Below are 18,524 nucleotides of genomic sequence, written 5' to 3'. Positions count from 1 at the left end.
ATAGGGGATTTGGTTCCTCCAGATTTTTCCTCTTCTCCCCGGTGGAGCTGGTCTCCCGCTCCTTCTCCCTGTATTATCTCTTCCTGTATGTCCATCTCCTCTGTCTTTACCCTTCTCTTTTCTTCTCCATTCTCTCTATGCGTAGACCAATTTCCTCCTGTGCCTCCCACCTCAGGATCTTGTTGCACTTCACCATCCTGTCTTGTGCCCATATCTTCACATCGCTGAGGAGAGCTGATCTGTTGTACGGCTCAATCACTTGTAGGGGTGGTGTGAATTTGCTGTCTCCTTTCTTTTTCATCACTGCCAGCTTGACTCTCACCCGTTCCCCTTTTTCCAAAGCGACTTCTCGGACATTCCGCCTTTTGTTAAAATGTTCCGTGTACACGGCCTGTGCTCTTTCCAAGTTTCGCCTAACCACTGCTGGGGACCATTTACTCTGGACTATGAGATGTTTCCATGCCAGGTTATCCTTTGTGAAGGGGTCTTGCCCCCGCAGTACCCTGAACGGGCTGTATCCGATGCTGGCTGGGGTGATGCGATAGACCCACAAAATCTTCGGCAGTTCCTTTTCCCAGTCTTGTCCTGCACTGATTGCTGCCTTTATTGATCCCATTATCACCCTGTTGAAGCGTTCTGCCGATCTGTTCCCCGCCGGGTGGTAGATGGAGGTATGCTTTACTTCTATGCCATTTTGGACCATGAAGGCATCGTATTTCGCAAACACGAACTGAGGTCCGTTGTCGCAAGTGATCATCTTGGGTATGCCTTCTCTCACGAATGTTGCTGACAAGAAAGACAGTACCGCCTCCGTATCTACTGTCTCTCTCTCTTCCACCTCCAGCCACTTTGAATATCTGTCCACCAAAACAATGGCGTATTTCTGCACTCCTTCGATGTTGAGGATCGGCTCAATAATGTCTATAGACACCATTTCCCATGGGCTGGACGGAATGGTGAATTTTCCTATGGGGGGGGCCAAAAGTGTCTGTGTTTTGTCCGCCCTGCTGCAGGACTCACACATTCCTACATGCCTCTCTATTTTGTTGTCCATGGCGGGTCACCAGTATGCTTGTTTTGCTCGGGCCTTCGTTTTCATGATGCCGAGATGTCCTTCATGGAGGATCGTTAGGAGATGTTCCACCAAGCTCTGCGGGGGAACCACCTTGTCTCCTCTCAGTAGGAAGGTTGGGTTGTCTCCGATTGATAATTCTTCTCGAACCTCCCAGAATTTTCTCAACTGGCTGTCGAGATGTTTCTTGTCCGGCCATCCATGTATCACATAGCCCTTCACGGCTTCTGTCATTTCGTCTTGGGTGTACGCCTCCTTCCATTCCTGTTCGCTGATCACTTGCTCGTGGTCTTGTGTCACTGCCACCATGTAGTCTTCCCACCCTGAGGGTTCTTGGTTTTCTGCTTCTTCCATGGCGGCTGTCCAGCTCAAGAAATCCCCAAACTTGTTTTTGCTACCTGGAATGTACTCCACATCGTACACAAAGTCTACAAATCTCAAGGTCATCTTTGCAATACATGGTGTGACGTCAGCATGACCACAGGAGGTGAGGACTTTCACTAAGGGTTTGTGGTCCGTGCGAACCAGGAAACTGGAACCCCATAAAAACTGTCGGAACCGTTCCATGGCCCACACAGCGGCCAGCATTTCCTTTTCTATTACGCTAAACTTTTCTTCATTTGGTGCGAGTGATCTGGAGGCAAAACTGACCGTGGAGATTTCCCCTTCTCCTGACTTCTGCATTAATACAGCCCCTAGGCCTTTGTCGCTAGCATCTGTGGTCAATATAGACAGGGCTGTTTGGTCAAATCCTTTGAGTGGTACTGCATTGCAGATTTCTTGCTTGAGGGCCTCAAACTCTCCTTGTTCCTCCGTGGACCACTTGAACGTGTTCTTCTCTTTTACTAGTTGCCTTAGGTGATGGGTCTGGTCATCTTCGCAATACGTGGTGTGGCGTGAGCATGACCACAGGAGGTGAGGACTTTCACTAAGGGTTTGTGGTCCGTGCAAAGCAGGAAACTGGAACCCCATAAAAACTTTCGGAACCGTTCCATGGCCCACACAGCGGCCAGAATTTCCTTTTCTATTACGCTAATCTTTTCTTCATTTGGCGCGAGTGATCTGGAGGCAAAACTGACCGTGGAGATTTCTTTATTTTTGGCTTTCTCTGATCCCAAGCCTCGTCGCCATTTGTAGCAATACATTTATATATATAAATAAACACTAAAGATGTGTTGGGTAGAAGATAACTCCTTTATTCCACACAGAGCGCCGGGGAACGCGTCCGTCGGGCTCCGAAGTCGCGGCTCCACAAAAGGGCCGCACCTCCGGTTCCGCCCGCGGCGCCGCCCCCTCAGCAACTACTAGACTGTCACTACAGTTCTTATGCTCTTTTCATTTATCAAATCACATGTGAGAAGTTTATGTTTTCCAATGTTCCTGATGCGACAGATATGCCCATCCAGGCCTTTCTCTGAAGCACGCTAGATCACATAATTCATCCAAAACAGTTTATCATGTTCACCCAATGCATTTTTGGCTGCTATAACCCTTCTTCACGGGGCACTACAAAGTTAAAATATTACCATTAAATTGCTATTGAGACAACTCTACAGCAACATTGATATAACACCAATAACATTATGTGACAACTTGAGTTTGAGTTTAAAATTATTTATATAGCGCACTTTCACCAGCGGTTTCATGGCGCTGCAACAGACAGATCTCCAGAGAAGGAGTAATAAGAGCGGGATAGGAAGGAGCAGAAACAACAAGTGGTCTAGTTAAAAGATTTGGTAAATAAATGGGCTTTAAGTTTTTTTTCGAAATTGAGGGTACAGAGTTAGAGATCTGAGCTCCAAAGGAAGGGAATTCCACAGGAGTGGGGCAAGGGTTGCAAACTTTGATCCTCCCCATTTCTTTTTCCGAAAACGGGGGACTGACAACAGGGATTGCGTGGAGGAGCGCAGTTCTCTAGTTGGGACATAGGGAACGAAGTTATAAAGGCCGGAGCCGCGCCCAGTCGTGCCTGAAAGGTGATAGAAGCAAGCCTAAACTGGACGCGTTCACGGACAGGAAGCCAATGTAAGGATTTGAGAAGGGGAGTTACATGATGGTATTTTGGGAGATTGAACACCAACCGTGCCGCCTGGTTCTGGATCAGCTGCAAACGCCGTAAACTATATGCAGGGATACCTGCATATAGGGCGTTGCCATAATCCAGGCGGGAGATGACCATCGCCAAAATGATCAATTTCAAGGCATCGAAGGAAAAAAAACGGGATACCTTGCGGATGGTGCGTAGTGACAGGAAAGAGGAGGACACCACAGAACTAACCTGGGAGTGAAGAGTGAGCTGAGAATTAAGTTTGATACCTAAAGTTTTGACTGAGGTAGAGGGGACCGGGGGAGAACCTAGGGAAGGGGGCCAAAAAAGTGAGGACCAGGGACTGGAGCAACCACCCGTCAACACCGGCTCGGTCTTATCCGGGTTAAGTTTCAGGTGGTTGTAGTTCATCCAGTCCTGGATAAAAATCATAATAGACTGGAAGTTTGAGATGGAAGCAGGGGAAGAAGACAGATCGAAAACAAGTTGGGGTCATCCGCATAATTGTATACGCTGACCTCCATTTGCTGCAGTGAAAAAATAAGGGGGGCAATATAAAGGTTAAACAAAAGAGGTGAAAGGGAGGAACCTTGGGGAACCCCGCACTGAACTTTCCAGAGGTCCGCAGTAAAATCACCCAGGCGAACCGCCTGGGTGCGGTCCCTCAGGAAGGAGGATAGCCATACCAGAGCGGTACCTCCGATCCCCGCCGCCTTGGCACGGGAGAGTAAGATGGTGTGGTCAACCGTGTCAAAGGCGGCTGAGAGATCGAGGAGAACCAAAGCCTGGGCCTGGTTGGTATCCATTCCCTCCCTGAGGTTGTCAAGGACCGAAAGTACTACGGACTCCGTAGAGTGTGCGGGGCGGAAGCCAGCCTGGCGGGGAGCCAAGATCCCGTACTCCTCCACAAAGGTGCTCAAGGACCTGGTGACATGGCGTTCGAGCACCTTAGCCAGAAATGGTAGGAGGGAGATGGGGCGGTAATTGGCGGGGATCGAAGGGTCTGCGCCAGGTTTTTTTAAGATGGGAACAATAACAGCGGTTTTCAGTGGGTTGGCTACGACCCCCTGGGACAGGGAGCTGTTAAGAAAGTGAAGGGGGGGATCTGGACAAGTTGTATAGATGTGGCGAAGGATGTGCGCAGGGCAAATGTCCAATGGGGAGCCGGATTTAACAAGAGGAATTATCGAGGTCAAGGATTCCTTAGTCAGGGGAGGAAAGGCATCAAGTTGTCCATTAGGTGGAGGACACTGAGGGTCAACAAAAGTCAGGGGTGAGGGAATGTTGGCTTTAATAATAGCAATCTTTTCGATGAAGAAATCATTTAAAGAGTGACAAAGGTCCTGGGACGGGGAGGGCTTGAGAGATGTCCTATCGGAGAATGCCAAATTGTGGACAATCGAGAAAATTTCTCTCGGTTGATTCTCAGCTGCAAGAATCTTTGAGGAAAAGTAGGCCGTTTTTGCAGCCAAAATGGCCTTCTTGTATTGAGCTAGGAGAGTGGTAAACTCAGATCTGAGTGAGGGAGAATAGTTCCTCCTCCAGGCACGCTCGGCACGGCGTACCGCAAGTTTGATGGTCTTAAGATCCTTGTTAAACCATAAGTTGGCGCCCTTCTCTCGTTTTGAGGTCACCCGCTTCAGCGGGGCGATGGAATCACAGCTAGAGGAGAGCCAATGTATAAAGGCAACGGCCTGATCGAGAGTGGAAAGGCCTTGTAGGGTAGGGTAGGAGGAGGCTAATAGTGCAGATATATTCTCCGGATCCACTCGGCTCCATGAGCGGACCCAAACATTCTTTGGGAGCGGGGGCCTGACAGTAGGCTTGATGGGAAGGGTAAATTAAATCAAGTGATGGTCGAACCAGGTGCAAGGCGAGATGGACAGAGAGTCTATCGGACAGTTCAAGGACCAAATCTGATCTAAGATATGTCCTTTGACGTGAGTGGGAGAATGAACATGTGATACAAAATTGAGGGATTGAAGTGTATCTGAGAACTCTCTTGAGGACGGGCATTCTGCTGGATCTGAAGGCCAAAAATTAAAATCTCCCAGTGATAAAATGGAAGAGTTGTTGACCGTAAGTGTGGCCAGTACTTCCTGAAAGTCAGAAAGAAAAAGTAGGGGTGACTGTGGGGGACGGTAGGTAAGAACACAATTAAGAGGGGGAGTGGTAGATATAGTGCGAATGGCAAGGTACTCTGTTGTAGCAATATCTGGCAAAGGTAGAAGTTGGAAGGGGAGGTCGGTCCGGGTAATGACTGCTACACCGCCCCCAGTCCTGCCATTGGAACGATCTGCTCGTAGAGCATAGTATGGAGCGGGGAGAGTGGCCAGTAAGGTAGGGAGAGAATCCTCACTGAACCAAGTCTCAGTTAGGAAAAGGAGATCAGGTGCGTGAAGGTCCAGCAGCACCAACAGTTCGTGTGAGTGGGCCACTGCTGACCGGGTGTTAAGATAATAGGCCGAGAGAGTCCTAAGTGATACTGGGCTGGCGTCTTCACTGGGAAAGTGTGAGGGAATGGGGGGAGCGAGAGGGTTGGAAGATAGCGGGACAAGGGACAGATCATGTGAAGATATGCGAGAGCAAGTGGAGGCGGGCAAAGGCCAGGGGCCATGAAGGCTGTGGAGTTGTGAAGATGTATAAGTGATGATTTGAGCAGAGTGACATGCCCCTAGCCCCGGTCGGCCGCGGACGGGCGCAGACGGGCTTGCCTTAGGCGCGCCTTCGGCACGCAATCGACGTGCCCGCTGCGCTCGTCCGCTGCGCGTCCGAAATCTACACATGATTTATGGATCTGTAAGAGGGGGTTGGGAAGGAGGGGGCGTGGCCTCGAAAAGGGGCGTGGTCACGGCGAGCGCCGGAAATGGCGCCAAGAGTGTCCCGGTACCAACAACCGTGGCAGCGCTAGATCCGCTGCACGGCTGGTCAGGGCGAATGAGGTCTGCAAGCAACAGCTTTAAGGGAGCAGAGGGTGAGTAGTTAAAAGTACAAGAAATAATGTGACACTCAAATTTTAAAATAATTACACAAGATTTGTGCTCCCGGCTTTCCGCCTCAGGAGTATCTGTCAATCTGCCCAGGCGTTCGTATTCAGCGCCTTTAAAGGGCTAAGAAAGGGGCGTGGCCTCGAAAAGGGGCATGGTCACGGCGAGCGCCGGAAATGGCGCCAAGAGTGTCCCGGTACCAACAACCGTGGCAGCGCTAGATCCGCTGCTCGGCTGGTCAGGGCAAATGAGGTCTGCAAGCAACAGCTTTAAGGGAGCAGAGGGTGAGTAGTTAAAAGTACAAGAAATAATGTGACACTCAAATTTTAAAATAATTACACAAGATTCGTGCTCCCGGCTTTCCGCCTCAGGAGTATCTGTCAATCTGCCCAGGCGTTCGTATTCAGCGCCTTTAAAGGGCTAAGAAAGGGGCGTGGCCTCGAAAAGGGGCGTGGTCACGGCGAGCGCCGGAAATGGCACCAAGAGTGTCCCGGTACCAACAACCGTGGCAGCGCTAGATCCGTTGCACGGCTGGTCAGGGCGAATGAGGTCTGCAAGCAACAGCTTTAACTTCTATCGTGTTAAAACAATTTTTCAATCATTATCCAATCAAGAAACATGTTAGAACGGATCAGGAATGTGCCCACAGAGCATTTCCCCAAAGTATCCCTCCTCTCACCCCCTGTGTTTCCATGCTTGATCCTGCCCATAATGTTCACAGTGAGTCGATGCTCCAAACATCCTCAGATTCAACCGTGCCCGCAATGAACAACATAATGAAACATAAAAAACGTAAAAAAACTGTGTTTACTCAAATGCCTGCATTCTTAGTTCAAGTGCAATTGATTATAACCTCTTTCCTCTCCTTCTGTATGAAACACATTATCAATGAACTCGTGCCTTGTGACCCATCGCTTTATGACTCGAGCAACGTCACCACACCCTCTTGCTTAACCAATCCCTTCCTCCAGCTGATTCAACTACCCACCCTCAACACTGTAAAACCCATACTGCACCACTTTAAATGCCTCGTGATTCCACCGCCACTCAAAAAAAAACATTAATGTCACACAAAACCTCCTCAAGTCTCTGGAGTCATATCCTCCACTATTCTACCCGCTATTCTAGAGACCCTTATTATCTTATTCTCGTTTCTTCATTTTAAATGTGATGTTTGCGTATTGAAATATTTGTACAATTTCAGCGATTAAAATGTTCTTGCGTTTGATGTTCCCCTTGTTGAGTCCAAGATGAAAAGTCTGTCGTAACAGTCTAATAGATGTAGATTCATGTGTTTTTCACTCGATGGATGATTTTCCTCACATGTGATTTAATTTCTGTTTATCTGATTCAAACCAGTAATCCTGGGTGCAAACCATCTTTTGTAGGGTAGTGTAACAATCATATCAAAAATAGCGGTGATGGAATGCACGCCTTTATGATAGATACTTAACTTTGTTTTAAATTGATTTAAACTGTTTGCGTGCAGCCTGGAATTGTGTGCCTTGCCATTGTGTACGTGTATGTAAGAATCATCAAGGCTGGAGCACCAAGTCATTACTCCACCGGGCTCACAGCTGATTTCTGACCATTCACAAAATTATGCCACAAACTTGTCAAAGTTAGACGAATTTTATTCATTTTTTCTCCAAAATTCTTATGCTCTTTTCATTTATCAAATCACATGTGAGAAGTTTATGTTTTCCAATGTTTCTGATGCAACAGATATGCCCATCCAGGTCTTTCTCTGAAGAACGCTAGACTAGATAAATCATCCAAAGCAGTTGATCATGTTCACCCAATGCTTTTCGGGCTGCCATTGCCCTTCTTCAGGGGTCACTATAAAATTAAAACATTATCATTAAATTGCTATTGAGACAAACTCTACATCAACATTCATATTACACCAATAACAGTATGTGACAACATGTATTGTGTTAAAACAATTTTTCAATGAGCAGCATTATCCAATTAAGAAACATGTTAGGACGGATCAGGAAAGTGACCACAGAACATTTTTACGATGGGAAGCATTATCCAACTAAAAAACATGTTAGAACGGATCAGGAATGTGCCCACAGAACATTTACCTAAAGTATCCCTCCTGTTACCCCATGTGTTTCCATGCTTGATCCCGCCCATAATGTTCACAGTGAGCTGATGCTCAAAACCTCCTCAGATTCAATAGTGCCCGCAATGAAAAACATAAAGAAACATAAAAAACATAAAATACCATTAACCCGCTAATACCATTTTAACCCATTCTTAGAATAGGGGTTCTTTCCTTTATGGTACGCACTTGATGCATTGTTGAATGGGATTTGTTCTAACCACCCCCTTTTGTACTGCTTTTGGCCACCATAAGTGTGGCTGGGTATACTCAGACGTGAGTCCCTTGCTCACTTTGCCACTGGATTCAAGCAAGCCGGGCTGAAGACGGCTGAAATGCCAGAAACCGGTCCTCGGGCTGGACTGTTCCCATGAGGCACAGGGTCAGACTGATTTGCATATAGCCATGTCTGAACTGGGGTGGCAGAGTGGGCTAAAGAACGGTGATGGATTAAACCCAGATCTTTTGACTGGGTGTGAGTGTTTGATTGATTCAGATGCTCCGTCCATCACCACCCCCTTTTGTACCGCTCTGATGGAACTCGGCAGACGACACTGGCGCTCACTTCAGGGGGGGCGAATGACCTCGGCCGAGGCTAACCACCGCGTTCAGACGGTGCTTCCTGCACGGCGCGCCGGGGCATACCCCCAGTTCAGCAGCATTATAGGGCCACTAAGGAGACCCTCCTGGGACAAGGGACCTGGGCACTGATGACCGGTCGTGAAGTGGGTGAACACGAGCTGAAACACAGTGGTGCTCGGAGGGGGAGGCGAGCTACCCCACGCGGAGCCTGAGACTGACTGCACTCTGTGGCCCGGTTCCTTGATGGGGGTCTTAGACGGAATGGTGGCCCTTGAAGTGACACCTACACAACGGTGAGACCAACGCAACCCTGGCACTGACCATAGCGCACCTATCAGCATTTGAGTTAGAAGGGGTGCAGAGCCATTGAGGTGCCGCTGGGTGCAGGGAGATGAGACGACGCGGGCGGACACACAGGCTGGCCTAGGGGTAGATACTCATACCCTGATCAATACTCCTGTAACACCCTGGACCCAGTACTTATACTCACAGGCCAACATGACGAGGGGTGGCAACGGTGGACACACCTCGAAGCAAGGCACGATAGACAAGTTTACGGGGCCGACTGGGAGTGCCGGAGCATCGGGGGGCCCTCCAATATCCGGCCCGGTTAATGCCGCCCTCATGGCGGCGATAACTCAATCCAGAGACATGCTAGATGCAAAAATAGGGGCAGTTGGAGCCGACTTTACCTTCCTTCGCCAGGATCTGCGTAACGCGGTGGCTCGCATCACAGAAACTGAGACTAGGATCACGGGAATGGAGGACGATGTGGCGACCCTGAAAAAGAAGGTGGCCAACATGGATGGGATCCAGAAGGGCCTTGCCCTGCTTGATGAGGTTGCCGAAGGGCGTGCTCGGAGAAACAATCTACGCTTTGTGGGATTTCCGGAGGGCTGTGAAAAGGGCGACATGGAAGCCTTCCTGACCCGCTGGCTGGAGGGGTGGCTCCCTCCGGAGTCCCTTTCGCGCTGTTTTAATATTGAACGCGCGCATCGAGCACTGATCCAAAAGCCACCGGTAGGAGCTCGCCCTCGACCAGTGATAGCCAAGCTGCTCAACTACCACGACCGCGACACGATCCTGCGGCAAGCGGCCATAAAGGAGCCTCTGCTGTTTGACAATCACAAAATTCTGATATTTCCGGACTACACCAGGCTGGTACATCAACAACGCCAGTCCTTCACCGCGGCTAAGGCGCGACTGAGGGGCTCAAATATCCAGTATGCTTTGCTTTACCCGGCCCGCCTGCGGGTGGTTTTTCAGTCCCGGACCCAATTCTTTAATACTCCAGAAGAAGTTTTTGACTGGACAGATGAGACAGTCCGTATCAGAGTACATACCCCCCCGGGTCGGGACTCGGACTCATCCTCCACGGCGGGGGCCCCTTGCCCCCCCTGGCGGTCGCGTAGCACAAGTAATTGGAGATACCGGACAAAGAAGAATCCTCCTTCAGAGAATGGAGCTGCAGAGGCCACCGAGGCTATGAACTCTCAAAACCCGGCATCATAACCTCCAAAGGTGTGTGGCGGACTTCGGATCACGATCCGGGGAGGAGATTGGACTCCTCCTGGACATGGACGACTTTTGCAGTTTGCTGCCTGTGACTTCAGCTGAACAAGTAACTTTGTGGTTGGGGGACGCGGGTTGGGGACGACATAGGGAGGGCGGACTCAACCCCTCAGTTCAGAAGGGTTTGTTAGTGGGGGGTAAGTTGGGACTAAGTGGGTAGTTCTTGGGGATCCATTGGGATAGTGGGTTTCTGACCTACCGTTGGGGGCCGTTGACGATCTATACCGCGACAGGTACTTCAATGTTGCTGAGGAATGGGGTGGGGGGAGGTGGGGGAGTTTTGGGGGTAGTTAGCAAAGGGTAGGTAGGGGGTGTGTGTTGTGGGTGCAGTTGGACAGGATGGGAGGAGAGGGAGGGGTAGGGGTGCAGTTGTGGGGGTAGTTAGTATTGACACAGTGTCCGCGCGAGTTCTGCTGCAAGTGAATGTGTGTGTGTGGCTCCAAGTACCCAGGACCTTGATTTTCCTGCCCATCGATGGTGGTTGACGCCCAGGGAACAGGCCCTTCAGAGGCGTTATTGCGGGTGGTGAGTTGGACTATCCGGGGAATGCTCGATAAGATAAAGCGAGGTGCTGTGTTGCGGCTAGGGAAGAGGGAACGGGCGGATGTCCTTCTCTTGCAAGAGCCGCATCTCCTAGGCACTAAAACCCTTAGCTTGCAGTGGTATGGCTATCAACAAGTTTTTCATGCAGGTTTTGTGAAAGGGTCTCGAGGGGTCGCAGTCCTAGTGCATCGCAAACTGCCCTATGTACATGAGACACAATGGATTGATGCCCATGGCAGATTCGTGTTTATTAAAGGTATGGTGGGCGATGAGCCAATGGTCTTTGGTAGCGTGTATGCCCCACCCCCATTGCAAGAGGCACTCATTGAAAAGTTGTTTGAAGTATGGGCCGATATCCCGAATGTAATGGCGATTGTGGGTGGCGACTGGAACGATGTGATGAATGGACTAATGGACCGATATAGGCCTGGAGGGGCATGGTGCAGGGAATGGGATGGATTGATGCATGGCGGTACAAGCATACTCATAGTCGCGAATACTCCTATGTCTCTGCAGTGCATAGGTCCTTTTCCAGACTTGATTACCTGTTTGTTCCTTATACCTGGATAGGGAGGGTGGCCTCTACGTCCATGCTCCCACGTGGCCTTTTGGACCAGTCACCTGTGTTAATGAACTTGCACTTAGATAAGAGGCGGCAGCCCTTTAGATGGCGCCTGTCCACGTGGCACCTGCAACAAGATAGCTATCAATCACATATGCGGGAGGCCATATCTCAATATTGGGACGACAACGATAGGCTGGAAACAGATGATGTAACCCTATGGGAAGCTCTAAAACCCGTGCTCCGGGGAGTCGATATTGCCTGGTGTGCGGGGGGCCGCAGGACCCGTAAGGAGGACATAGAGGAGGCAGCGAAGCGGGTCCGGGATCTGGAGGAGGAGTGTAGTGCTGGGGACAATGTAGATGCTGTCGGGCAGCTGATGCTGGCGCAGCAATCTTTTATCTCCCTGCTACTGAACGAGGTTCGCCAGCTGTGGTTGGCCACGCAGAGTAGAATTTATCAATGGGGAGATAAATCCAGTACCATGCTATACAGGCTTTGTCAGAATTCCTTCCAGGCGCAGTCCCTGCCGGGACTTCGGGACGAGATGGTGGACCCTGTGACGGTCCCGGAGGAACTGGCGGCCAGCTTTGCACAGTATTATGCAGCCCTGTATGCCCCCCGGGAAGTTCTCCCACTGGAAGATGTAGACAAATTTCTGGGAGACCTCCCGCCGCGGGCGCTTTCAGATGAGGGACGTGACCGGCTGTAGCTCCCGCTATCGATGGAGGAGCTAGACACGACGCTTGGGGAACTGAACACTGGGAAGGCCCCTGGACCTAATGGGTTCCCATGTGAATTCATGAAGACATTTCATCTCCAGCTGGGGGTGCGTTTATAGAAGGGCACTGGAGGCGGCCAGGGAGCGTGGTCGCCTTCCGACGGACTGGCGACACGCTGAAATCATGGTCTTCTGTAAGCCTGGGAGGCCCCCTGAACACCATTCATCATATAGGCCAATATCGCTCCTAAATGTTTAAGCGAAAATACTGGCGAAGGCCCTGGCCAATCGCCTCCTCCCATATATTACGAATCTAGTCCACCCTGATCAAGCTGGGCTTATGCCCCACAGGGCGACGAGGCACAACATCCGACGCGCGCAGGTGGTGGTGGAGGCGGCACAGGCTGCCGGGATCCCGGCGGCGCTCCTTCTGGCTGACATTGATAGAGCCTTCGACTCACTTAGTTGGGTCTATCTCCGAGCGCTCCTGTCCCGCCTGAATCTTGGACCTCATTTCCTCTCATACCTACAGTTGCTGTACACAGATCTGACGGCGTCTGTGAGAGTGGCGGGAGCGATGTCCGATCCCTTCTCAGTCGGCCGAGGTACCGGACAGGGCTGCCCCCTTTCACCCTATTTATTTGCCCTGGCCATGGAGCCGTTGGCGGCGTGGGTGCGAGTGGACGCGCAGTTGTGGGGAGTTGAGTGGGAGATGGGACCGTTCGATCGAATTGCACTCTATGCTGAAGACGTCCTCTGCTTCCTCACGGACATAAATAGGTCGGGCCTAGAGTTCTTGAGATAATGCGGATATTCGGGGAGGTATCCGGCCTACACTTGAACGTACGAAAATCCACGTTGTGGAACCTGGGCATCAGCGCTGCAGGAGGCGACAGGCGGCATTAAATATCTGGGCGTCTACTTGACGGATGTACCTGGAGTGGCTTGGGCACGCAATGTGGTGCCTGTCTGGGACCGCGTACGATCTGATATGAAAACATGGTCCAGAATGCCCCTGAATATATATGGTCGATCGGCGATATTCAAGATGGTGGCCCTTCCGCGTCTCCTATATCAGCTGCAAAATCACCCATATCCCATAGCGCCACAGTGGTTTAGACAAGTGAATTCGGCATTGAGACAGTTTCTTTGGGCCGGAGGAGTGGCGAGAGTGGCACTCCATACCTGCTTCCTCTCCACGTATTGTGGGGGCCTAGCAACATCAGACATCCTATCCTATTACCAAGCGTCTCACTTGTTGGTACTGAATGAATGGTGGTATGGAGACCGGGACGACCCGGCCTATGCCCTTGAGAGATACATGATGGATCCGGATACGATGCATACCATTTTATATTCGGCGGCCGTCAGGAAGAGGCTCCCAATGGTTACCCAGGTGATTTTCTGAGTGTGGCGTGGAGCTCTACGCCGCATGGGGTGGTGGAATAAATTAACAAGGGAGTCTCTGCTGTGGCAGAACGGACGGCTGCCGGCCCTGGCGTCCTTGCAGGGATTCTGGGGCTGGGATGCCATTGGCATATCGGCATTGGGGCACGTCATGAAAGGCACGACCCTCAAGTCGTTCCAAGCATTGAGAGAAGAATATGATATGCCTCAAACCCAATTTTTTAAATACCTGCAACTGCGACACGCCTTGTCCCCCTCCTTGGTAGGCCTGGACTCGTTGCCCGAATTTAGTCCCCTTGAGGCCAAGGTGTTTATGGGGGAACTGGAGGAGAAGAAAATATCTAATATATATCAGACTCTGGTTACGCATTGCTCCTCTCCATTAGATAAACTACGTTCTGTGTGGGAGGGAGACATAGGTGCCTTTGAGGAGGAAGACTGGACTGACCTGCAGTTGCTTTGCTGCCAAGGAGAGTGGAAGGACTTTGCTTTGTGCTGTGTCCCCTTGCTTGAAGGAATCTCCAAGAGCCTGAAGAAGAGCTGGCTCCCTGTTAAGAAGTCCCAGGAAAAAAAGGACTTCAACCAACAGCTTCCCCGAACTCTACTGAGAGAGTTCTGTCCTTCCTAGAGTGCTTGGGCCAGTTGTGGTGCCTCTGGAAGTTGTACCTGTGTTGGGAAGCTGGAAACCAAGATTTTAAAGACTTTCTGCAAGTTTTATTGCATCGCTTGCTTGCGAAGACCATCCCCATCAGTGCGAGGAAATTTCCGCCGCGATGACCGAGATCGTTGCAGCACCTTTTGCCGCTGCCAGAGTCATTCCCAGTCCGGTGCAGGAAGATTACCATCGCTGTGAAGATTACCATTGCTGTGAGTATCGTTGCAGAGCCTGTCATCACTGGGTGAGATCGCCGCACCGCATGCTTGCGGACCGCATCACATCACCACAAGAGTTATCGCAGAGCCATCGCATTGAGGGGCCACAGGAGGATAAGATCGACGCTGAGCCGTGCATCGTCACCGCACCGGAGATTGTCGCCGCATCGTACCTTTTGTGAGCTGCTTTCACCGAAACCTGTGCACCAGAGTCCACGCAGGGTATTGCATCCCTCCCCATACAGACCGGAGTCACCGCAATATGCCCGCTGCGTCCAGCGGGGTTGTTGCATCACCTCCCCAGGGTCTCAGGAGTGACGCATTGCTTGCTTTTCAATGCTACAGTTTTCACTGGGAACTGTTGTCGCTACTAATGGTACTGTTGGCTAAATTGTGACGCATGGATTATTTTAACGCAACCTTAAGAACTCTTTTGAAACCATATTCTTGAACTGTGTATGCTGGATTTTTGTTGTTCTGATCTTGTGTAGTTTAGATTAAATACCTTTATTTTTCTAAGCTGTTGTGGAGTCAGTTTGTGGTGTTTTCACTGTGTTACTGTGAGTGTTGGTGCAAATACTTTGCACATTGCCTTCAATAAGCCTGACTGCCCGTGCCGAGCTACCAAGGGGGTGAGCAGGGGCTATCTGAAGAGTGTTTCCTCCTTACCCTGACTCGAAGCGGCAATAGCAGTGCGCTTACGTTTCATTCAACTCAAATACCTACATAGAGCCTACTATACTAGAGAACAACTGTGGAGACTGGTTTAATTGCCTCCCCTGAGTGCTTGCGGTGTGAGCGTTCAGTGGGCACATTTATACACACGGTATGGTCGTGTGAGAAGCTGTCGAGGTTTTGGATGGGTGTATGGAATTGCTTGTCTGAGGTGCTGGGCTGGGACTTTCCCCGCTCGCTGCAGCTGGGCCTTCTCCATATTATGGAACAGGTTGGAGAAAATATATATAAACGCCATCTGCTAGTCCTGGGCCTTACAGTGGCCAAAAGAAATATAGCTCGAGCCTGGAAGGACCCCATGGCTCCTTTGTTGGAAGTGTGGAGGAAGTGTTTGGACTTTTGCATGGGACTGGAGCGCCCGATATTCGAGGCCAGGGGCTGCCCCCGGAAACATTTTAAAATATGGAAGCGGTGGGCGGACTATAGAGGGCTGTGGCTGGAACCACCAATGCAACAGGAGGCTGATGTAGAACAATTGCTCGTTGATCCTGGGTGAAAAGGAGTACACACTGTTTGTGATTTGATAAATTTTATTTTTGGACTATGTAGACACTGTGCGGGGATGGGGGTGGGATCCGGGAAGGAGGGTAAGGGGAGGGAGGTCGGGATGGTTCATTTATATCAAAATGTTGATTGAACTGACTATATGCGATGGCTCATTATTTGCTCACTGGTCCTCCGGTTTAATGGGGGACAGTGTCCTCTATGTAATTCATCAACAACATAATAAAAACTTGTTCTGAAAAAAAAAAAGATTTAAGGGTTAGCAAGAGGACTGAAGCATTCAAAATCACTAGAGTATGCTACAATGGCCCTAGGCATATCAAGAAATGCAAACGTTTGCATGTAACCTAAATAAACAAATTCTGAATGGTGGAAAATTTTGTTTTTTCACATCCAGCTGGGCAGAAAATCTGGATTTTAATAAAGACATGGAGGCTAATATTATGCAAATCTCCTTTATTGCCACAGCTCTGCAGCAACAATTGAAGAATACAGAACTTCGATGAAAAGTCCAATGAGCTATAAAGTCCCCACACAGGCAGCCTTCTTCCTTCTTTGTTAAACTTCGAACAATATAAAAAAACGTGTAAGTGATCAAAAACTCCAATTGAAGAACATTTTCCAAATTGAGGTCCGGAGAGAAAAGGATTCCTATTCTGAAAGAAAAAGAATAGATTCAGGTAACATCTTCAATAACATTTTAAACATCAGACTGGGGAAAGGAGAGTGTTAATATTAGTCTCTGTGCCATTAATAAAATCTAGATTTTCTGCCCAGCAGGCTGTGAAAAATCAAACTTTTATGGCATTTCATGGAGGCCGACATTATGCAAGTTTAAAGTCCATTAAGAATATTATCAATCACATTTGAGATTGGTCTGAAATAAAAAAAAGTGAACATACTATCGTTCGACCAGTCTGCTGCCCTAAGGATATCTTGCAGCCCCCCCAAGGATAAAGGCTTTAGAAGCTGATGCACCTCTAAGGGAGTGGGCACCAAAAATAGACACATCTACACCACTTTCATACATGACTTCACCCATCTTGCTAAAGTTGGTGAAGAAGCTCCCTTTTGAGGAGATCGGTGAGAAATAATAATTGACTCTCATTCAATCTGAGACACTCAGTTCTTTTTTCGTACTCTTTCAAGCATTTACCCACACAGAGGGGCACAGTCGCAAGAATTTATCACTGAGTTAACGACACCTTACCACAGCCAAAGTAGCAATAAAAGTATTGCCCATTCACAGTTTACCTGCGATAGCAGGCACAAAAAACATTCCCACAGATGACCCCGGCAACTATCGGTAATGAGATGCAGAGTAGGCGTTCCCATGCAAAAACCAGCGACAACACCACTCCGCAACATTCTCAATGACCAGCCAGATCGGCGAGAAGAACCCAAAACAGGCGATAAGGCGCGTTAGCAAAAGGAAACTAACACCTGCTCTGACCTGGTGTAAAGTCGGACAACAGCCTGCACCATAAAAGGGAGACCAGCCCGCAACCACACATAAAGAACAACAGATGCCACAGCGCCACTGATAATGCAGCTTGGAGTCCCAACAGGGCCACAACACCCACTGCCACCCCTCCCAGGACCCCCACCCACGGGTCTCCCCTCGGCCCCTCCCCAGGCAAAGACATGCCACATCAACTTCACAAAATCATGTATCAAAGAATTTGCCTGATGTTGCACAATCACAACAGGTAACATGCATGTGTCGTCACAAAAATGAGCATCGCAACATTCACCTTCGAACTACCAAACAAAAAGTTATTCAAATAAACTCAGAGGAACATTAATGAAGACACATGGTGATTCTCCTCATGACAATCTGTAGGTCACTGCCTGCAAGAAAAAAAGAAGATAAGAAGGTGTGTCATACGCTCATCAAAGGAGAGAGAGAGAGAGCGAAGGAGAGAGAGACACAGAGAGCGAGAAAGAGAGGGAGAGAGAGAGAGTAAGACTGAAAGAGAGGGAGGGAGGCAGAGGAAGACACAAAGAGATGGAGGGCGAGAGAAAGACAAAGAGAGAGGGAGGGAGAAGAAGACGGAAATAGAGGGAGGCAGAGAGAAAGACGGTAAGAGAGGGAGAGAGAGGAAGATGGAAAGAGAGGGAGGGAGAGAGAAAGATGGAAAGAGAGGGAGTGAAAGAGGAAGACGGAAAGAGAGGGGGGGAGAGACACAGAGAAAAGAAGAGAGGGACAGGGAGAGAGAGTGCAGACACTGCGCACCCAGACTTCACTGCTTACCTGCTGCTACTGGTGTGTCTCTAGCCATGTGCCGGTATGTAGTGCAATTCACCTGGTCCCTCATCTGAAACAGAGTCCAGATACATAAATGGTAAAGTACTTAGAGTTGCCCACGCCATCATCGCCTGTCCACCCCTGAGCACCCAGGCAGCTGCACCCCAGCTCCACCCGCCGCCCAGCGGTGCATGCCCGCCCCCTTTCACCCAGGAATATGCACCTCAGCACCACCCAGCGGTGCATGCCTGCCACTGCGCACCCAGGCACCAGCACCCCAGCCCCTCCCACCACCCAGTGGTGCATGCCCACCCCTGCACACCCAGGCAGCTGGATCCCAGCCCCTCCCACCACCTAGCGGCGCATGCCCACGCCTGCGCACCCAGGCCTCACTGCTCACCTTACGCCACTGGCATGTCGCAAAGAGGGCCCACCACATGCCGGTGCAAGCCCCAAGCCCAGGCCTGAGAACAGGGCACCATCCACATCAAGCAGCCCCGCTCCGTGGGTCACCAGGTCTCACATTTGATTCTAGCTCTTGATTTCGCTATGGGAGCGGAT

The sequence above is a fragment of the Lissotriton vulgaris genome, chromosome 2_1 (assembly GCF_964263255.1).
Source record: "Lissotriton vulgaris chromosome 2_1, aLisVul1.2, whole genome shotgun sequence".
NCBI lineage: Eukaryota > Metazoa > Chordata > Amphibia > Caudata > Salamandridae > Lissotriton > Lissotriton vulgaris.
This window is presented reverse-complemented; position numbering follows the sequence as displayed.